This window comes from Sminthopsis crassicaudata, chromosome 6 (assembly GCF_048593235.1).
Source record: "Sminthopsis crassicaudata isolate SCR6 chromosome 6, ASM4859323v1, whole genome shotgun sequence".
In the NCBI taxonomy this organism is placed as follows: Eukaryota; Metazoa; Chordata; class Mammalia; order Dasyuromorphia; family Dasyuridae; genus Sminthopsis; species Sminthopsis crassicaudata.
This window is the reverse complement of record NC_133622.1, coordinates 255,562,890-255,586,082: the sequence shown is the minus strand read 5'-3', so window position 1 is coordinate 255,586,082 and position 23,193 is coordinate 255,562,890. Positions and strand designations below refer to the sequence as shown.

The 23,193-nt window shown below is 42.0% G+C and overlaps 1 long non-coding RNA gene across 1 annotated transcript; it reads left to right on the top strand.

The window, feature by feature from the left end:
* On the top strand, positions 1–22,077 carry LOC141545706 (uncharacterized). Its single transcript, XR_012483122.1, has 2 exons — positions 1–276; positions 21,015–22,077. It is a non-coding gene; the product is annotated as an uncharacterized LOC141545706 (long non-coding RNA).
* The last annotated feature ends 1,116 nt before the right edge of the window (positions 22,078–23,193 follow it).

Sequence of the window (23,193 nt, the reverse complement as noted above, 5' to 3'; positions counted from 1 at the left end):
CCCGCCCTCCCCGCTGAATTCTCTGGCGGTCTGGACCTTTCCCTGGAAGCACCAGAGGCCCAGTTCCAAGCCTGGGAGCAGTGGCCAGCCCATACCCTCTCCGCTCACCCAGATCATGGCCTAGCAGGACTGGACCGAAGCCCTAAGAGGGAGAGCTAAAGGGAAGAATGAGAAACGCAGCCCTCCGTCCACTAGTCTAGAATCGACTGAGCCCTTTGAGACTTCCCAGGGAAGTGAGGAGGACATTTTTGGTCCCAAGCCTGCATGTGACCCTCGGTGAGATAGCAGCCAGCCCAGTGGCTGGGGGAGGGGAGGGAGGGAAGTGGAGGGGGAGAAATGCTCCAAAGGCGCTTGGGGGATGGGACTGGAGGGTAAAGGGGCTGTCAAGCTGCCAACCTGCCGGCTCTCACTTTGCTTGACTCTGCCCCTCTCTGGGGCTAATAAAGCACCCTTTGCATTTTGAAAAATCATGGTCAGAGAGGGAAGGCAATGGGAGATTTAGGCAAGAAGCTCCCTTCAGAGGGCAGACAAATCAAAGACAGTACAGAATACGAGGCTGTGGAAGAAAGTATCCGACAATGGGGACTGGGATTCTGGCTGGGCAGCTTCCCACCTACACCGCCCTGGGCACCGCTGTCTTTCCCAGAGGACGGGGCTCGATGGTCTCCCGAGGCTCTTCTGGACCTGAAGGCAGGGTTCTGACAATAAACACCACAGCTCAGGTGTGGGGCTAGAGAGGGACCACAAGAGGAATCAAATGCAGCACCACCACAATGGAACAAATTGTCTTCTCTCCTCCCAACCCCATCTACTCCTCCTCCGAACTCACTTTTGTTCCATTGACTCCACTACCCTCCTAGTCAAAACATGTGTCATCCTTGACTTTCCAATCCCAGATCAGCTGCCAAGTGCTTTCATTTCTACCACTATACAATCTCTTTATCCATCTATCCATCCAACTATCTATCTCTCTATCTATCTATCTACATATCTATCCATCTATCTACCCATCTATCCATCTATCTATCTATCTATCTATCTATCCATCTATCCATCTATCTATCTATCTATCTATCTATCTATCTATCTATCTATCTATCTATCCATCTATCCATCCATCTATCCATCTATCTATCTATCTATCCATCCATCCATCCATCCATCCATCCATCCATCCATCCATCCATCCATCCATCCATCCATCCATCTATCTATCTATCTATCTATCTATCTATCTATCTATCTATCTATCTATGTATTCATGTATCTATCTAAAAAATAGGGCAGCTATCATATACTGGCCTTAGAGTCAGAAGGACCTGAATTCAAATTCAGTCTGAGACTCTTGACTCTTACTAGTTGGGTGCCTGGACTAGCCACTTAATCCTGATTGCCTCACAAAAGGGGCATCCATCTGCCCATCCTTCTGTCACTACACATGGATGGATCTATGCACTATCTATGTATTTATCAATGTATATATCCATGCCTCCATGTCTTATGTATGTATGTTTGCACAAATGCTCGTGAGTATCTTTGCTGGCTCTCTTCCCCCACCCAGGCTCCTTCCCAGTTCACTCACTCATCCTCTCATGTCTGAACTCTTGTAAAAACCTCCTGGTTAGTTTTCTTGAGGAGTCACAGTCTAGATTAAAAGATTTTGAGCTTCGACACTAAAAAGAAGGCTTGGAAGATGATAATTGGAGGGCAAAGAATTTAGAATTGCAACCAGAAATCACCTACTTAGCAATGCTGAGTATTATTTAGGGGGAAAGGGGAGGGGGTGGATATTTAATGAAATAGAAGATTTTCAAGCATTCCTGATGAAAAGACCAGAGTTGAATAGAAAATTTGACTTTCAAATACAAAATTCAAGAGAAGCATAAAAGGTAAACTGAAAAGAGAAATCATAAGGGATCTAATAAGGTTAAACTATTTCTATTCCTTCATGGAAAAATGATACTTGTAACTTCTAAAAACTTTCTCATTATTGGGTCAATTAGACAGAGGACATGGGTGTGAATTTACCAAAATAAGGTAACATCTAAAAAAAAAAAATTAGGAGTGAAAAAGAGGGATGCACTGGGAGAAGGGGGAGAGGTAGAATGGGGGTAAATTATTTCACATAAAAGACTGGAGGGGAAGATGGATGAGTGGGAAGGGAGTGTTTGAACTCTATTATTATTGGAACTGGCTTAAAGAGGCAATTGGTATAGAAATTCAGATTATCCTAAAGGAAAGTAGAAAGGGAAGGGGAAAAGGGAAAGGAGATACATTGGTAGAAGAGAAAGCAAGTTGGGGGAGGTTGTGTTATGCTACAATTCTCTCTTAAAGTCCTGACCCAGTTTCCCTAATTGTCCTATTCAGTTATTCTGCTTCAGGTTTTAACAGTTCCCTCTTAATGTTTGATGGGATAAAGGTCTTTATCCATTTTAGACATCTTTAGAATATCCGGAGCCTCTGCAGTACCTCCCATTATGTCATCCTAGGTGCCATTAGGTCATCCCCATCCAGGTACCTCCCCCTTTATGTCATTGTTCTTGTTACCCTATAAAAGAATCTTGTATCTAACTGTCACTGCTCGATTCTTTGAGAAAATAGTCTCATTCAGCCCTGGGACCATGGATTCATTTGGTCCCAGTAAATCTCTCCCTTTTAAATAAATTACTAAATCGTTCTCTACTCTATCTTGCTGTTTCTCCGGCATAGTCAGAAGTAAAACACTTTTGAGGATGAACAGAGTAAGAGAAGAGAGAGAGAAAGTGAGAGTAGGATAAACAGGGGGAAAATAGAATGGAGGAAAATACACAGTAATCATAATTGTAAAAAAAAATTTGACAGCAAGTTTCTCTGATATTTCTCAAATATATTACACATACATAATATAATATATATATGTATACACATATATACATATAATATATATTTATCATATTCATTTCCTAAATATATATAATATAAATAATAATATGTAAAGAACATGTATACATATCATATATATATTTTTTTCAAATTTATTTCCCAAATAGATATTAGACTGAGTCAAATTTATAAAAATCTTATTCCCCAACTGACAAATGATGGAGGGATATGAAGAGGCAATTTTTGGATGAAATAATCAAAGCTACCTATAGTCATATAAAAATGTGCTCTATTGATTAAAGAAATAAAATTTAAAACAACCCTGAGATACTTTCCCACACCAATCAAATTATTTAATATGATAAAAAGGAAAATGATAAATATTAGAGGTGATATGGGAAAACTGGGACACTAATACATTGTTAATGGAGTTGTAAACGGATTCAACCGTTCTGGAGAGCAATTTGGAACTATGCCCAGAGGGTTGTAAAACCCTTTGACCCCGAAATATTACTAATAGGTCTGTATCTCAAAGAGATTTTAAAAAAGGAAAAAGACCAATATGTACAAAAATATTCATAGCAACTCTTTTTGTAATAGCAAAGAATTGCAAATTGAGAGGATGCCTATTGCTTGGGAAATGTCTGAACAAGTTGTGGTATATTATTGTGATGGAATATTATGAGAAATGATGAGCAGGACACCTCAGCAAAACTTGGAAAGACTTACATGAACTAATACAAAGTGAAATGAGCAGAGCCAGGAGAACATTATTTGATTTGTTTTATTGCTTGTTTTTGGTGAATAGTATTTTATTTTTTCAATTCATGTAAAGGTAGTTTTCAACATTCCTTTTTAAAAAATAAGATTTGGAGCTCCAGATTTTATTCCTACTTCTCTCCCTTCCTCCCTTCCTCCTCCAAGTGGCAAGCAATCTGATATGTTATACATATTCAATCATGTTAAATATATTTCTACTTAGTCACATCATGAAAAAAGAAATAGAACAAAAAGGAAAAACCACACACAAAATGAAAATAGTATGCTCTGATTTGCATTTAGATTCCATAATTCTTTCTCTGGGTGTGGATAGCATTTTCCAACATGAGTCTTTTGGAATTGTCTTATATCATTTTATTGCTGAGAAGAACAGAGTCTATGTACTTGATAATCTCAGAGTGTTGTTGTGACTAGGCACAATGTTCTTCTGGTTCTGCTCACTTCTCTCAGCATCAGTTCATGTAAGTCTTTCCAGATTTTTCTGGTCATCATTTCTTATAGCACAATAATATTGCATCACATTCATATACCATAACTTGTTCAGTCATTCCCCAACTGATGGGTATTTCTTCAATTTCCTATTCTTTGCCACCACAAAAAGAGCTATTACATGTATATATATATATATATATATTAGTACATCTTAGGTCCTTTTTTTTTTAATGATTTTTTTTTCTTCTGGGAGATGCACTTAGTCGTGTTATTGACCAAGAGAACACTGTACATAATAATAGTATTATTTTATGAAAATCATCTTGAAATGATTTATCTCTTCTTGGCTGATGATTCCCAAAGGAATCATCATGGAAACATCTCCAGAGAAAGAACTGATATTTCTGAATGCAGATTGAAGCAGTTTTAAAAAGTCTTTTTTTTGGGGGGAGGGGATTTCTTTTGCAACATGACTAATATGTTTTGCATGACTGAACATGAATAACCTGTATCAAATTGCTTGCCTTCTCAATGAGGGGAGTGGGAGGGAGTGAGAAGATTTAGAACTGAGAATTTTATAAAATTAATGTTTAAAATTATTTCAATGTGTAATTGGAGAAAAATAAAATATTAAGCAAACACTTTAAAGAAGATGCATTTAGGTAGAATAGTGTATAATAAACCTAGCAAGGTAGGTTGGAGTGAAGTTGTGAAAGGGAGGTGCTTCCCCTTTCTAAGTCTCAGTTTTTGTATTTGTAAAATGAGAGGGCTAGAGTATCAAATGGTTCCCAAGATTATAGAATTTCAGAGTCATCTAGTCCAATCCCTTTTTGAACAAGAATCCCAATATTCTTGACAAAGAGAGATATAGGGCTGTTATTCCCCAAATTACCTTTAGCCCTATTGAAACAGAAAACAGTGGGCTACAAGTGCTGATTAAGTCCTGAAACCAGGGCAACCTAAGCCTTGAAAGGTGACACACAAATTGATGAAATTCAGGATATTTCTCTGTTCCCCCATCCAACTAGTGGCTGAGCCTTGATTCCTCCTATCCACCTCCATCCCCTTCTCACCATTCACAACACTACATCCATATTCTGACTGCACCCATCTATTTAAAAAGTTTCATTATTTCTTTTGTTTCAAGTTTCTCTTTTCTCTGAAGCAACCTGCAGAAAGCCTTCCTGGAGCATCAGTTACCCCTGAACACAACGAGGCTCCCTATTGCCTTAAATGCTAGCTAGCTTTGGGTTCTTACTTTCAAGTGTTGGATAGTCACTAGCTAGCCTTAGATACTTATTCCCTAGGCTTGGATACTTACTATTTAGTCCTCGATACTTTCTAGTCTTTGATACTCTCCAGTCTTAGGTATTTACTATCTAGCATTAGATACCATCTAACATATAGTACTTACTAGCTTACCTTAGATACTTTCTAGAGAGTCTTACTCTCTAGCCAGCCTTAGTTACCATCTGATGTTAGATACTTGCTATCTAACTGTATGTACTTTCTATCTAGCTATAAGATACTTACTATCTAGCTTTAGATAGATACTATTTAGTCTTAGATACTTAACTATCTAGCTATAGATACTATCTTGCCTTGGATCCTATTTAGTCTATTTAGTCTTACTACCTAGAGGTAGGTACTTATTATCTAGTCTTAGATACTTATTATCTAGCAATTGACACATTAGCTACTTACTAGGCTTAGATATTTAACATCTACCTAGTCTTAGATACTTAATATCTTAGATACTTATTATTTAACCTTAGATACTTGCTACTTAGCATTCAATACTTGCTATCTAGTCTTAGATATTTAGTGTCTAGCTATAGTTACTTAGATCTAGTTGTAGATATTTACTTTTTAGTCTTAGATATTTACTATTTAGCCTTAAATACTTGCTGTTGACTGTCATCTCTCTGTTAATGTCTGAGATAGAGAGTCATCCATGTGCATCTGGGTGTGAACATGCCTCTTCTCCAAGAAGCACAAGAATGTAGATTCCACCTACTTGGTGGGGAGGAGGGAAGGATTAGGTGTTAGAACTATTGGGTTGGGAAGGGACGTAGAGTTTGAATGTGCTGGGTCTGAAGGCTCTATTTAGAAAGGGCCATTTCTGACAGCCTAGCCTTCTTTTCTGGTGTGGCCTGTATATCTACATGGTCTAGAGACCCTCTTTTGGTCACTGACGCTGAATAAATCAGAACTTTTTGGTAGGAGAGACTAGGAGGCGTCTGTTATCCTGGAATCCTATTAGCTTATCTTAGCCCTGCCTCCAGGGCACTGGTTTTAGACTTGGGCCTTCTCTTTCCTCAAATTATCTCTGGCCTTATGGATTATTGACTTTCCTGTCTCCTGTGCACACTCTAATGAGACCCTGCACTGTATAATGGGCTTGGCCAGGGACCTTTTCTCACCATGCTCGTTGCTGGGAGTCTTCAGATACTGTCCGGCAGCTTCAACTCAGTTCTTACTTTGCTAGTCTTTTTTTTTTTTTTTTTAAGTAAATAAAATGATTTAAACCATTTTATCTCCTCTGTGAGATTGTACTTTCTCAGGACAACTTTTTGTTTTGTTGGTCTGTATTGTGCTTTTCTTGCAAAATGAGCTCCAGAGGACTGGGTTTGCTCATCAGTTAGTCAGTTACCCAGTTACCATTTGTTGAAGACTTTCAGCTTGTTTGGCTCTGTGCTAAGCACTGGGGATAAAAGACCGGCAGACTATTAAGAAAGGCAAGACCCATCCCTTCCCCTAAGGAGCTCCCAGTTTAATGGCTGGAGACGACATTCAAACAACTATAACAAGATTTATGCCTGATCTTTGGGAGATAATGACTAGAGGGAAGGCAGTAGGATTAAGTGGGGTGGGGAAGGCTCCTTGCCAAAGATGGGATTTTAGCTGGGCCTTGAAGGAAGCCAGGGAAGCTGAGGAGGCAGAAGTGAGGAGAGAAGAATTCCAGGCACTGGGTACAATCCATAAAAACACTGGGAATATAGAAATAGTGTCTTCTTGGAGGAACAGCCAGAGGCCAGTGTCACCGAGTTGCAAAGTGTGTGTGGGTGAATGCTGTGTAAGGAGAATGGGAATGTGGGGGATGGGTCTTGTGAGGAGGATCAGGAAGGCCTCTGAATGTTAAACAGGAGGCTTTATATTTGATCTTGAAGTGACATCGAATGACTAGACTTTATTGAATAAGGGATGATGTGGGCTTTCGGAAGGTCACATTGACAGCTGAGTGGAGGAGTCTGCAATCCTGAGGGACTTGAGGCAGGGAGACATCTAGTCCGGTCTGGCCAGAGGCCTTTCCCAGGGTAGGGCCTGTGTCCAAGGAAAGGGAGAGGCCTCTACTGAAAATACTACAAAGGCAGAAACAGCAGGTCCTGGCAATGGGAATGAAAGAAAGGGATAGGCCTTTTCCCTGTTCCTGCCAAGCTTCTGTCCTGTCTCGATCAGGATCCACACCAGGGGAGGGATTGAGCCCAGCCACAACTGGAGACTTTCAGAGTTTCCTCCTGACCTGCTCTTCCCAAGCCCCCATCTGGTATCTGACAGAGGGGGCAAGTTCCCATCCTGGAATACGGTCAGCCCTGGGCAACATAGGGAAGAAGGTGGACTTCATTTGGATGCTTCATTTGGATGGATCTGGCTCAGAATCCTAGCTTGGTTCCCTCAGAGTCTCCTTTCTTCTGCTCTGAGGGAGGACTCAATGAAAGGCAGCAATAGGATGCTGATATCCTCCCAGCATGGCCAAGCACTCTAATATCTTTATCAAGAAAAGCCCAAATGAGGTCATGGAGACTTGAACACGATTGAACAATAGCAACAACTTTATAGAAGTTAGTGCTGGGAGGATATTAGAGATTATCTATTCCATTTTTATTTTTATTTTAAAATAACTTGTGTTGGGACAGGTGGTACAATAGATTCAGATGGACCATGAGTTCAAATCCAGTCTCAGAGCCCCACTAGCTGTGTGTCCCTGGACAAGTCACTTAACCCCAATTGCCTCCTCCCCAAATGAAAAATGCTTTTTGTAGTTATACCATTTATAGCATTTCCTCTCAACTCTGTATCAAACTCTTTGTGATAAAGAAAATCAATTAAACAAAATCAATTGATAAAGGGGCTGCTACCACTGCTATTGCTACTGCTGCTGCTGTTACTACTACTTTTGCTGCTAGCACTGCTTCTCTTGCTGCTACTAGTATCATTGCTGCTATTATTAACCATACTACTGCACACTCTGCAGTCCTACTTTGCCAGGGGATAAAGAAGATGTGTTTCCTCCCTGCAGCGGTGGGATTTTCCCATCACTCATTGCTCACTTTCCCTCTGGACAGCTTTTAATTTGCACTGTTGTAAATATATATATATATATTTATGGCTGGCTGTTTTTTGCCTCTCCTTATTCTGTACCATGTCAGTCCCATATTTCTCTGAACCCCTTCTACTCCTCCTTCTTACTGCCTGGCAGTCCCATTGCATCCATCTTGTCAGGTCATTTAGCATGTGGCTGTGTGCCTGGCAGTGTGTTCAGAGCTGTGGACATAGAGAGCACAAGGCAGAGCCTGCCCCAGCCTGTTGGCCTTCCACAAGGCACATCCCGTTGGTTCAGCCATTCCCACTCAGTTTCCAATTCCTTACCACCACAAAACCCCTCATTTTACATAGGAGTAAACTGAGGCTCAGAGTGGCCAGAGGGAGGCACCCAAGTTTATTTGGATCTTTGGCTTCTTGACCTTGGGTTCTTCCTATTGGGATGTGTTGTGTTCTTACTCAATTGAATGATATTCCATTAGCTCTAGTAAACGATGAAAGGCAAAGGGCCGGGGTATTTGGGGGCCTTGGCTGTTGTATCTCTCCATCCTCAGAACCACAGCCCTTTCCTGTGTCTCCGTCCCTTGAGCTCCTGCCGGGGTGTCATTGCAAAACTCCAGAGCCGGCTCTGCACTGATGAGGATGGCCAAGGGGCCCCTGCAGCATTTCAGCCCAGCCTTTCGGTGCTTCTGGTTTCCCTTCCGCCTTCATGGTCTAGTTCATTTGTGCGAATTCCAGGCCAGGGAGGAGGGGAGGAGAGGGGGAAGGCTTCCGACTTTGGTAATAAAGCTATTTCTGGGCTTTGCCATGTGCTTCACACCTCTGGTTATTCTCCACCCGCTCCACCTGTGCAGAAGAGCAGCCCTGCTCCATGGGGCTCTATGGCCTGTTTTTGGTCCCGGGCCCTGTCTTCTCCCCATCCCCTCCTTCCACCTCTCAAGGTCGAGGAGATAGCACAAGTGAGGGCTATAGCTCCCTTGTCTTCTCTTGATCCCTGCTGTGGCAGGTTTTGAGATTAAGATGAGGAGAAAAAAGAGACAAGAGGACAGTCAGGGCTAACTCTCTGCCCATTTTCTTAGTGCCTGAGAGCCCTCTTCCTCCCACCTGGCAACTCCTACCTGCTGTCTCTGTATGGGAAGGGATGAGCCTCAGGTATTAAGCAGATAGGGTCGCCCCCCAAGTGGTAGGGGCTAAAATATCCAGAAAGGCAGTGGGTTTAGGACTGCAGACAGGTGAGTGAACTTAGTTTAGTCCCTGGCACATAGGAGGTATTTAACAAATTCCTACTGACTGATTGGCTTGACAGTTCAGAAAACCTGGGATCCTAGTCGTGGCTTTGCTACCTATTAACTGAGACTGTGGCCAAGCCACCCCCTGAGCCTCAATTCCCAAATCTAAAATGAGGATAACATTTCTGTTATTAACCTCATAATGTCACTGGGAGGATGCAAAGATCCGAGGGACCATGTTGTAAAGCTATCATAATGGGGGATCTCGATGGGCTCGTTGGAGGTGAGATTTCTGCCATGTTTAGGGATCTTACTGGCACTTGATAAAGGTTTTCAGTGAACTATAATGTCAACCTGAGTCAGATAGGAGCTATGGCCGCTGAGAAACTCAATGCCATCTTGGGATGCTTGAAGAGAAGGTATCCAGGATCAAAAAGGTGATGATCGGAACATCCTCTACTCTGGTCAGACCAAAGGTGCAATGGTGTTTAGGAAGGAAATAGACATTTGTCAAACATCTACTAAGATCAGGAACTGTGCTGAGCACTGACAAACATCTCATTTGATCCTCCCGACAACCCTAGAATGTAGGTGCTATTATTATTATCCACATTTTACAACTGAGGAAATAGGTAGGGGTGTTAGGTGACTTATCCAGGGTCATACAACCTGTGATTTAAATTCAGGTTTTCCTGGTTTCAGTCCTGCACTGGACTACCAGATGCCTAACAGAAACTAGCTTAGTTCTGGGTATGGCATTCTCTATTGCTCTTTTCTGTGAGGAAGTGAGGAAGCAAAGACCGTTTAAGCTTTTGGGGAGGAGAAGGGGCAAAGAGAGAGTGAGGAGAGACGACCAGCACCAGTGGCTTACTTTCCCCATTTTGGTCAATGTGAACCATGTGGCTCTGCAGATGTTTCCATTCAGATGTGTTTATCCCTTCCTGTCTTTGGTAAAGGGGCTGAGTGATTGGTTATTGTCCTTCGTGCTCAAAGACGACCAGAATGTTATTGCTCTGTTGGGGGCAAGGGACAACTGCGATTGATCATGTCAACATGAGCTTGGAAGGTTCTACCCCAGATCAGACACAAAAAGTCCATATAAACATTGGGAATGAAGAGGTACAAACCTCATGTTGTTTTTTTTTTTTTTTGAACGACTACAATTCCACTTTGCTTAGAGGGCACAGCATCTTCTTTACATGGCATGCCATGCTGGGCAGTACTGTGCCGGTGTCTCCTATGTCTCCCAATCCATACCCATTCAGAGAGATCTTGAGAGGGTCCTTGTAGCTCTTTTTCTGACCTGTGAGTGCTTGCCTCTTATGAGATTTCTTTAAAAGTCTTAAGATCAACTTACATTTGGCACTGGTACAACATGACTAGCCCATTGGAGTTGTGCTCTCTGCAGTAGCGTTTAAATGGTTGACAGTCACCTGGAGAAAGGACCTCAGTATCTTGTACCTTTTCCTGCCAGATGATCATCAGAATCTTCCTAAAACAATTCAAATGGAAGCAATTCAGTTTCCTGGCGTGGCGCTGGTAGACCGTCCAGGTTTTGGAGGCAGACAATAATGAGGTCAGCACGATTGCTCTGTAAATCTTCAGTTTGGTAGGCAGCCCAATACATCTTCTGTCTCCCACATTTTCCTCTCGAGTCTCCCAAACTCTGAACTATCTCTGGCAATGTGTTCATGAGCTATGTGAACATCCCTGGGACATAGATTGCTGCTTAAACATGACTCCATTTGCTGTAACCAATGGTTCTCCATATGGATGGTCCAGTGCCTCTCCTTTTTGCTGTTAATTGTGGGGCTAAAAATTAACACAAGCATCAGAGAATTGATCTATACACTGTTGTATCTTAGCTAAGAGGCTGCAATTGGATGCACAATGATCCGTGGATAAAAGTCACCAATTCTCCTCGTAGCCTTCTAGCCTTTCCAAGTTAAATAATTCACCATCAGTGCTGACTTTGATGTCATTTTTATCCACACTGAAGGTGTATGATAACATCTCTAAAAACATCACAGTAAAAAGCCATGAGAGCAAGCACATGGCCCTGCTTTCAGTTCAGTACCAGAGACAGAACCTATCAGGCTGGGGCCTTGTGAACTTCAGAAGGTTGGGGGAGCCACTAGGAACTACTTTATAGAGTTCATATTAAAATGTGCAGATGGCCAGCCCTGCTCAGGGCTCAATGAGGAGTCCCACAACCACTGAATTGGCCCCAAACCAAGATACTGAATCCTGTCATATACTATGCCCCATTGAGGAGGAACTTGGTGGAGTGAGTGAGTGATTTGTAAGCAGTTTTTTGTTTTTTTTTAAGACTGAATCCAATGGTATCAAGCATCTCCCTAAGTGTTGGGCTAAAACTTCTGTTCTAGCTACATCTTTGCAATTGATAAAAGTTAATTGATCTTAATTGGTTAATTGGACTAAGACATTAATCTCTGGCAGCTAAGACTGGGAAAGGAGAAGGAGAAGGGTTTGAGCTGATGGTGTCAGAGACAATCAGGAAAGATGAAAGACAAGAGAGTTGATAGAAGGAGCAAGCTCTCAGTGGAGAGTTCCAGTGGAGGGCCTGAGCTAAGCAAGAGAAGCTCCAGCTCTGTGAGAAATGGGAGCAGAACAGGAGAGAATGCGGGACCCAGTGGGAAGATTTTAGGCACTGAATAGCAGAGATGTGAGTTCAGGATGGGCAGCTCAGTGAAATCTGAGTGCCTTGTGAAGATGCTCTAGAGAATTTTCGGAATGGACACAGAGGGAAGTGTGATGGTCTGTTAGGGAAGAATAAAAGGACTGGAGAATAGCAGGGAGGTCCCAGACAAGCTTAGACAAGATAATCAGACTGAGGCTCAGTTGCTTGACTATATTTAAGGAGAGAAGGAGGAACTTTATCAAAGCCTAAGTAGCTTTGTAATAGGGATAGATTTATACATAACTAGGCTGGGGGGAGGATGGAAGCACAGGAGAAAGATTCCAGTTCAGTTTCCCATATCTAGACCAAACTCTGCCATGGTTTTCTTTTTTTTTTTTTCTTTTTTTTAAATTTTAGGCTGGGGTTAAGTGACTTGCCCAGGGTCACACAGCTAGAAGTGTTAAGTGTCTGAGGCCAGATTCGAACTCGGGTCCTCCTGAATTCAAGGCTGGTGCTCTATCCACTGCGCCACCTAGCTGCCCCCTGCCATGGTTTTCTATTGAAGAATAAGGTCTGAACCCTGGGTGGGTGGTGGGGATGGAGCTAATTGACCAGTCCTGAGAACCGGGGAAGCTGGAGAGCTGAGTCCCAGACTGGTGGATGGATGTCATCATATTAGCAAGATAAAATGGGGGATTCACAGGAGCCAGGGACCAATCTTCCCATTGGCCAAGACATCCAAAGAGGAAAACAATGTGGCAAAGGCAGAGTTCTGAGAAAAGCCAATGAGTCCTCTGGTTGTTGGTCCGTTGTCATCCAGGGCCATTTACTTCTTGTCCCTGTACTGCCACCTGCTGGGAAGAATAGAATTGTGACTATTTTGGAGCCAGTTACTTTCAAATATGGATTTCATTCCATTCCATATACTTTCAGCATCAGCAGGAAGGAGCTCAGAGCACTTCCAAGAACCCAGTCCTGGAGAAAGGGATCTGGGGGAAGGATGTGTAATCCATTCTCATTGGGCTCCTTCACAGTCAAGAGCCCCAACCGGGGGCAATTGAGGTAAAAAGGTAAGAGAATCTGCCCTCAGAAGCTCATCATCTAGAAAGGGCTAACCTATATTAACCTAACTCAACGCAGAAAGGGATCAGTGGAGAATGAACAAATAAATGTAAAAACATTTATCAAAAGCTTACTAGATAGGAAGGCCTGTACTAAGTGATTGGGATACAAAGAGAAAACAAGCCAATTCCTGCTCTCATGTAACTTACTTTCTAATGGAAGAGTCAGCTAAAACAATTTCAGCTGTGAGTCAGACGGAAAATCCCATGGTCCTTAGGGAGTGGGTTAAAGTAGATGATGATGTAGCTTCTTTACTGTAATTTTCACTCCTAATCATATTTATTCCTGCTGTCAAACCAATGACATTAGTGGTGAGTGCTTTCTTTTCTGTGTCTTCAGTCACTGTGATCGAATTACCAGGAAAACAGTGGCCAGACCCCATTTTTAAGAGAGATGATGTCTGGGATGATTGCATCAGGTTCTCAGCAGGAAGCAGGATCAGTGGACTGGAGAGACATTGCTACCACCAGTGCTCTTTACTTCAGGGTCTTGGGATATCTCCATCAGCATATGAGGGGGCCATATGTCCCTTTTTATTTCTCTCTTGGAGTACCTGGTTTGTTTGCTTCATAAGTGGCAGCTGGTAAACATAGGGATGGCTGGCTCCATCTCCACAGGCCCTGCTTATTTCTATTATAATTTGTATTCTATTATTATATATAATAATTATTATAATTGGTATCATCAAATAAAAAGTAAGCCACTGGGGATACAACTAATTACTCAATAAAACTAAGGAAAAATTAAATAGTAATATGGTAGAAAGTAAAACTAAATTGGGATTTCACACCACCTAAAACAATGAATTATCCAAGGCAATCTCAAGAGATTTTGGATAGAAAATGTCATCTGCATCCAGAAAAAGAACTATGGAGATTGAATGTAAATCAACACACACTATGTTTACTTCTTTTTTTTCTTTTTTTCTGTTTTTTTTCCTCATGGTTTCTCTCTCTCTCTCTCTCTCTCTCTCTCTCTCTCTCTCTCTCTCTCTCTCTCTCTCTCTCTCTCTCTCTTTTTGATTTTTCTTTCCCAACATGATTCATAAAGCAATGCATATTAAAATTAATTAATCAATTAAAAAACAATTAATTACAAATGAATCAGTTGTTCCAAAGTAAAAGGTGAAAGCAACGGGAAGCTTGGGCAATCAAACATGGCTGGGATTGCTGAGGTTGTCCCCATTGCTCAGGAGTCTTTACAGGAGTGGGCACTCCCCTGACCTGAGTAATTGTTGAGTTATTCACACCCATTAAGCATGATGGAGAGGTGCCTGAGATGATTTAGGTGGGCCAGACTAGGTCAGACTAGCTGGGACATCTGAGCATATCACCAACATCCCAAACAAAGATACCACCTTCTCAGCTTATAAACATTGCTTCCTAGGTCAGAAACCTTGTACTAAGGATTTGACCCTTTTAACTAGTATAGTAACCTGGTAACCACTAACTTGTTTGCTTATTTTTCCTAACTGCATTTCAATATGAATGGGTTCCTTAATAATTCTGTTCATTTATTTTATGTTCTTAAAAATCTTGTCTGAGAAGGGGCTCATAAGCTTTAACTTTTAATTCTTCATGTTTTCTTTTGGTGAGACAATTGGGGTTAAGTGACTTGCCCAGGGTCACACACAGCTAGTAAGTGTTAAGTGGCTGAGGTGAAATTTGAAGTCAGGTCCTTCTGACTTCAGGGCTGGTGCTGTATTCAGCAGGCCATCTAGCTGCCCTCAGGGGGCCCTAGGTTTTTTATTTATTTATTTTTATTTATTTATTTATTTATTTTTTTTTTTTGGGGGGGGGCCTAGGTTTTAACCAGAGTGCCAAAGGGGTCACAAAGAGAAGCCCTTCTGCTTTAAGCCTTAGAATTTCCCCTTTCAGATCCTTCAGGGCAAGTTGATGAGTGATTTCTCCTCACTACAGGAGACCAGTCCTTGGCCATATCTCATTTTATTTCCCAGGCATCTTCTTATCAGCCCAGGTACATCAGCTGCCATGTCTCTTCATGGCCCATAAATCATAATCAGATCATTACTGGCACTGGAAAAGGACTGTTAATATACTCTCCAAAGGTTCCATTCACCAGTCTGTAATTTTCCAAGCTGAAATTCTCCTTCCTGGACACTTCTCTCCTATATTTTCTCTTTCTCCATTAGAATATAAACTCATTAAGGAAAGGAATTTTGATTAACATAGTGCTTGGCATGTAATAATAATTAACAAATAAATTTTATTTTATTCATTCATCTCTACATAAATATTTTAAATATATACTGCAATATTGTTCCTATAGAAATTATATAGAGTAGGGAGAATTTTTAGTTATTTGGCACTTGGGGGAAATGATAAGACATAAAATACCTGGATTTGGTTATATAAACTATAGAGTAGCTAGGTGGTGAAGTGGATAGAGCACCAGCCTTGAATTCAGGAGGACCAGAGTTCAAATCTGGTCTCAGACACTTAATACTTCTTAGCTGTGTGACCCTGGGCAAGTCACTTAACCCCAGCCTGGGGAGGGGGGGAAGAAGTTTTTATAACAAAACCTGATGAATCCCAAGGCGAAAGAAAACAAATTGGAGTTTCCCCAAGCACTTCTGATAGAAGTCTGCTCTATTAAATCTACAAAAAGCTGACACAAATTTGATAGAATGAAGAAAATACTACAGATTACTTCTGTCCGGATAGTTAGGAAGTCTGGAAAAAGGGAAGTGGGGCAGCTAGGTGGTGCTGTGGGTAGAGCTCCACCTCTGGAATCAGGAGAACCTGAGTTTAAATCTGGTCTCAGACACCTACTAACTTTTTGATCCTGGACAAGCCATTTAACCCAGATTGCCGCATGAAAAAAAAAAAAAGGAAGGGTATCTAGTGTTAGGTTCAAGGTCATGACCCTATGTTCTAAAGCAAAAGAAAGGGGGAGATGTTAGGTTCTTACTAAGTGCTAATGAGATAATGAGATATTAGGTTTTTACTAAGTGCTAAGTCGGTACTTAACAATTCTCTAGTTCGGGCCTTTACTGGGAGTTTTACTTGTGAATTCCTGGGGGAGGAGCTTGCATGCTTAGGAAGAGCAAGTTCATTGGTTGAAGTAATTTTTCCCAGAAGCCCTTGCGTTATCCCTCGCCCATTCTCTGGGAGGATAAAAGAGTGTGGCACTCCAGAGATAGAAAGTATCTGCTCTAGGCCAGACTTGAGGTGGCTCTCTGGAAGAAGAAGTCTCCTCTAGACCAGAGAGCGATCCACAGTCTCTGGAGACAACAGCACGTTGCAATCTAGGATCCTGTAAATTATGTGCAGCAATTAATGGGATGAGCTCTTTTGAGACCTCAGGAAAGTCTTGGGACAGGTGGTACACTCATTGCACCCCAAGGTTGTGCAGTTTGGATTTCTCTCCCTTGAGTTTTCATTCATTCATTCATTCATTCATTCATTCAATCACTGTGGTGAGTGAACATAAAAGTTTAGGGTATTTTTTATCTATCTAGTCATAGTTCAGGGACATGGCATATACTAGAATTGGAGTTAAAGTGGTGGAAAGGTTCCTAGGATAGTGGGATGAATCTTTGATTCCTTTTCCCTTTCCAGACCTCATATCTTCTACTGTCAAATGAAGGGGTTGGTCTAGAGGTACCTATAACTCCAAGGCAAATGATTCTATGGCAGTTCCATCCTGCAGCTGCCAATGACTGAATCATGGCAGCTGGGCTCACTCCCAACTCCTTATTCTTGAAGCTGGATGCTCAGCCACAGACAGGAGACAGTTCTAGTTCACTTAGTCACTGAGTATGGGCCATGTGCCAGGCCCTTTACTGGCCCTAGGACCTCACAGTTTACTAGCAGAGATAACTATCATTAGGATAGAAAGTAGACAAAGACTGCCAGTGGCAAAGTCACCATTGGATTGATTGGGCTTTGAGGGATGGACTTGGAGCCGGGAAGAGCAGGGTTAAAATTCTGTCTCCAACAATGACTGTGCAAATCAGCACCTCTCTAAGTCTCTTTTTTCTCATTGGTAAGATGAGTGTAGCCATAAAAACCATGGGCCCCAGGGAATTAGGATCCTCCCCTTTCCCAGTAAGGAGTCTTTAGAGACTAGGAGAAGAAAATGAGAGTAAATTTTCTCTCCTTTCAAGATCCACTGAATGGACACTTCTTCCCATCTAAGGAGCCACTCTTTTTTGATGTAGGCAGCCTGTGCTATTGTCCCAGGGACCAAAGGTCCAATAAGCTCCATTATTCCATAACACAAATCCTTCAATGTAGAGTAACATAGGATATATGACAGTTAAATGCCAAAGTGAAAATCTGGTCAGTCAACAAGAATTGAGTTACTCTTACCCCATGCAGTGAACTGTGCTAAGTTCCGAGATACAAATAAAAGCAAAATTATGTCCCGAGGCACTCACATTCTAATGGAGAGACCTCATGTAAATAACTAGGTACATAGAAGATGTGTACAGAATAAATGGAAGGTGATCTCAGAGGGGGACACATCAGTGATGGCAATGGCAGCAGGGAGAAAGAAAGAGAAAGATAGAAACAGAGAGAGAGAGAGAGAGAGAGAGAGAGAGAGAGAGAGAGAGAGAGAGAGAGAGAGAGAGAGAGAGAGAGAGTGTGTGTGTGTGTGTGTGTGTGTGTGTGTGTATCTGCTCGTGCAGGGGAAACCAAAAACTCCTTGGAGTTGGATTGAAGAAGACCTCAGTTCCAATTCTCTCAGACATTTGCTAGTTGTGTGACCCCAGGCAAACCATGTAACAATTTTGGACCTCAGGTTACTTACCTGTAAAATGAGCTAGAGAAGGAAATGGCCAATCACTCTGTTATCTTTGCAAAAAAACCCCCAATGGAGCCATGAAGAGTCAGACAGAACTGAAAAATGACTGAACAACAGTAATAACAACAAAACTTCTTGAAGCTCTGGATATGATCCATGATCCCAAGTAGCTGGAGTGGGAGACAGACTGGTAAAGGTGGAGGAGGCTAGTAATGCTCTCTCCTCCTCTCCCAACCTTGCAGCCACATCCTCACATATACTCCATGGAGGGTCCTCCAATGCAACTCCATCCACTCTCAGATTTGGGGATAATAACAGTAGTAGTAATGATCACAATATAGCATTTTCACCTTTTTTGTTTGTTTGTTTGTTTGTTTCCTTTCTGATGTGATTTTTCTTGTGCAACATGATAAATGTGGAAATATGTTTAGAAGAATTGTACATGTTTAATAGATATTGGATTACTAGGTCTAGGGGAAGGGATGGGAAAAGAGAGGGAAACAATTGCAACACAAGGTTTTGCAAGAATGAATGTTAAAAACGATCTTTGCATGTATTTTGAAAATAAAAAGCTATTATTTTTAAAAGAGCTTTCATTTTACTTGGGCCACAGGACACTGAGTTTCCTTTGCAAGTTACTGATGATTTGAGGAGGGGAAGGACTGAACAGTTTGGAGGAGGGGGGATGGAGAAGGAATGCATCTAAGCTGGGTTTCAATGGAAGATAAGGATTCTGGGAGGTAGAGGTGAGGAGGGAGAGTCCAGAGTTAAGTGATGATACCCTCAGCTAAAAGCAAAGGAATCACTTTGTAGAAGGAGCCTTGGGCTGAGACCAGGGCATCTGGTTTCTAGTTTAGTCTTTGTGATCTTGGACAGATCATCTTACTTCTTTCACTCTCACCAGTATCATGTTTTCCAACATGTCTTTCTAAAATGTGCCCCAAAGTAAAGACCATACTTTGTGTGTGGTAGAACCAGCTTGTTGTATATTAGGACTAACCAGCCTCCTTATTCCTGGAAACTTTGCCTCCCTCAGCTTTTCTGGCTGCCAGAGCACACTGCTGACTCATGTGGAGCTTACCATGGAGTCCATTAAAATCTAGCCTAGATTTCTGCCAAGAGTCAGAGTTGAGCTCACTTGCTGATTATTTACAGATTTGTTCCTTTCCCTTTTCGAAAACCAGGACATCTCTTGCCCTTTTCCAGTCCTGTGATCCCTCCCCTGTTCTCTGTGATCTCTCAGATCCCACTGACGGGGGCTCGGCCAGCATGACTGCCAGTTCTTGAATTCATCAAAGGCTGCCAGGTTTCTCTTACTATCTCCCTATTTATTTTGGATAGTCCCTCCTCACTGGCCATTTTGTTGTTTTGTATTCTCCAGTCCAAAGGTCACTTTCCTTTGCTGAGAAAACACAAAAATAACAACAGTCAAGAAACTGCCTTCTCTTTGTCAGCAATTCTTGTCCCATGCACCCCATGCAATGGTCTTATATCTTCTTTCCCCCAATATAACTAAAAAAATCCCCCAAACTTCCCTAATGTTGCCTTTGGTTTTCTTTACCAGCTGGTTTATATTGAGTTCTCAAAATTCTAACAAGTTCCCAGGACAATTTCTCATATTCATCCTTTGTTTTCCACCCTTGCCTCCATCTCCTATACATATTTTTAAACAACCCTCCAGGTTCTTTGGAGAATTCTCTACACAATAGCCATCGATCTTTTCAGACCACTTCAATATTTCTCCTCATCTAGAATATCTATGCACACCTTCATGATTTCATTCTTCAAACAAACTTGAAACTAAATGGGGAATAATTTTACCGACCGAGTTTAGTCCTGGAATGAGAGGAGAAATGCACCTTCCTTGCAAGAGGAGAGGGCCATGCTGTGGGTGTACAACACTGTATGCCCTGTCACATCTGGCTGATGTGCTGGTTAGTTTTTGCTAAATTGCCCTTTCCTAGCTCTTTTTATTATTATTGTTATTATTATTATTATCATCATCAATTATTTGTGAGGGATTATTCACAGGGGAGGAGAGAAGGAAATTCTGAGAAATGAAAGTTAAAAAAATAAATAAATGTTTAGAGTTTTAAAAGAAAAAAAATCATTCTTAAGAGCTTCTCTTGATCTAGATTGACTTTCCTTGGAGAATTTCAGTCCATAGAAAGTGAATGTGATGGTGTGTGTGTATGGTGTTAGATAGTCTGATGTTTATGGAAATTCTTGAGATTTCAGAGATGAATTTTAGGTTAAAGTTGTGCTTATTTTCCAAGCTTCAATTCAGTCCAAAGCACTATCCATTCTGGAGACAGTGACAAGTAGACTGGGTCACCGAGGGAACTTGAAACCACATTTTGAGAGGATTAGATGAAGGGATTGGAGATATTTAGCTTGGGGGAAAGGGGAGAAGGATCAGTCCTGATCATAAATCTGAAGGGCCATCTCATGAAAAAACTGTTCTCCTGGATTCCAAAGAGCAGATGTAGGGGTCACTGGTTTTGTCATTTTGTAGGCACAGGAGCTGTCCAACACCAGGATGGATTGCAAAGGGTGGAAGTTTTCTGGAGATCTTTAAGCAGAGACTATCATCAGGGATAGTTCAACAAGGTGTGTGTGTGTGTGTGTGTGTGTGTGTGTGTGTGTGTGTGTGTGTGTGTGTGATGAGGGAGGAGGGATATTTAAGGTTTCTGTAGGGCTAGGTAACCTTTAAAGTCCTCTCTAACTCTGAGATTATGTGACTCTTTAGATTCTGGGACTTAACTTATGTAGGGATTAGTTTTTAAACCTGTTAATTCCTTGAGAGATGAAGGAATACTAATAAAGCAACTAAAACATTTTTTTTTTTCCCTTAGGAAAACACATTGGAGAAGAAGAATCTTATCTGTCCCTTGGCCAGGTCATGATTTTCAAGGACAGCCCTCTTCCAGTCAGAGTCCTTTCCTGTGGCCAGATGGGATGTATATGAACATTCTTCCCATGTCATGCCTTGCCTCTGAATGCAGGAATGATTAGTTAAGCTCATCCACAGGAAAATTACAGTGGAGGAATACTCCAGGGGAGTGAATTCATCAAGGGGGTGAAAAAACTTATGTGGAAGGTGGTGCCTACAGAGCTAACATTACCTGGGAAGTGCAGTAGAAAGGCTTCATAGAAAGATTTAGATCTGGCCCAAAGCTAGGTACTTTAGAGAGGGTTTCGTGAACAAGATGGGATGTGAGTTGGTCTTGACATTTTGTCTCTAACTTGTTCATCTCAAACTCATTCTCCTCTTTTATTGAGCATAAGGCAGAAGTGAACTTTGAGGACCTTCCATCTAGCTTGATCTGTTCATTCTATAATGAGGACACAAAGATCTTGATAATAAGGAGCAGGGGTGGAATGTGAACCTCGATGGCTCCAGATCCAAAGGTCTTTTGACTCCAGCCCACAGAGTGCACCCAGACGGGAAGGAATATCTGACAAGAGTGATAGGGCTGTGAAACTAGGTGGATGGAAATGATCAAAAAGGCAAAAGAGCCATAGATGTTAGATAGGATTTATTGAAACCAGCTGGAGACAGATACTTCTATGGCAGGAAGACCTGCTGTGATCTTGCTTTGTCCTTTATCAAACCTGACAGGGAGTGGCTAAAATTAGGCCTCTTGGTGACATCCCAGGCCCTTGGAGAAGGAGCTTTCTTCATGCAGAGGTCAGGACACAGACAACACGGTGTTGGCTTGATGTCTCATCAGCTCAGGATATTCTAGGGCACTCGAATCATATCTACCATTGCTCTCCAAATGAATCTGGAAAAATAATTCCTAAATCCTTCAGTGGGGATGACTTTTAGCACCCTGAGAAATATTCAAGACAGGATTCCGGTGCTTAACAAAGTGCCTGGAGCATGGTGGACATTTAATAAATGTTTATTAAGGGGGATCGAGTCTTTTGTACTTGGGATGCCTCTAGTGCTGATGACATCACATTCAGTAGAATTTTCTCCCCTGCCCTACCCAGGGCTTCTGTCCAGGGTCTGCAGATTTACTGCCTCAGAGCAGTACATGGACAATTTCGACTGGGGAATTCCAGGGTACGGAGGGGGATGCTATTGGGACACCACAGCGCTGCTGTAAGGGAGGCCAGGAAAGGCAGAATAGTAGTCTAGCTAGAGCCTGGTGTATGGTTACTCCCCTAGAGTTGGATAGTTGGAAATTTTTAGTTTAACTAGTTATTTGTAGTATTAGTCCCAAAGTTCAGTGGTTTCTATTTGCAGCAGTGCGGTATGGTCAGCACCTTTTAAATGTTGGCTCTTTGGGGGCAAACCTTTAGCTACTCATCCTTCTGGCTAGGCTTCATGGCAGCTGAGCTTGCAGCTGCTTCTTGGGGGCTGATAATCCCCAGCCAGGCATGGGCAGGGTAAGAAAGAGGAGGCAGCACTGGAGGTAAATAAAGTCATTTGATGTCAGCCAGATCCTTCCATATTGGTGGCCCAAGTAATGCTGTCCTTGTATATAGTCTTTGGCTGTGGTTGGTACACACTGAAGAAACTTTGCTCCCACCCTCCCTTACCTTCTCTTCCGAGAGGAGCTATCAGTCCTTCCTGGGGCTCCTCATCCCGACACTACTCAGTCTCTCCCCCTTTCCTTCTTGTCTTTGTTTTTCCTTCTCACAGTGGACCCAGGAGAAAAGTGTTTGTAACATTTTACATTCTCATCAGACCAATGAATGGTCATCTCCTCCTCCTCCTCTTCCTCTTTTTCCTTCTCTGCAGGATCTGAAACAATGATATCCCAGCAAGAGGTAGAGGAATCACCCAGGAATCCCACCACTGAAGAAAGGTGTTCTTTGGATTCAGCCTGGGAGCTCCAGTGGGTCCAAGGGACCTAGCTTTTGGAAGGACATTCAAATTGGGTGCTGGGAGAGTGACAGAGAAGGAAGACACTGAGCAAGGGGAATTTGGGGGTGGATTTGAGTGGTGCTGAACTTATTCCCTTTCTTCCTTGGACACAGCTACTTGAGGGGATCCTGAGTTTGAGTTTTTCCCTCTTATCC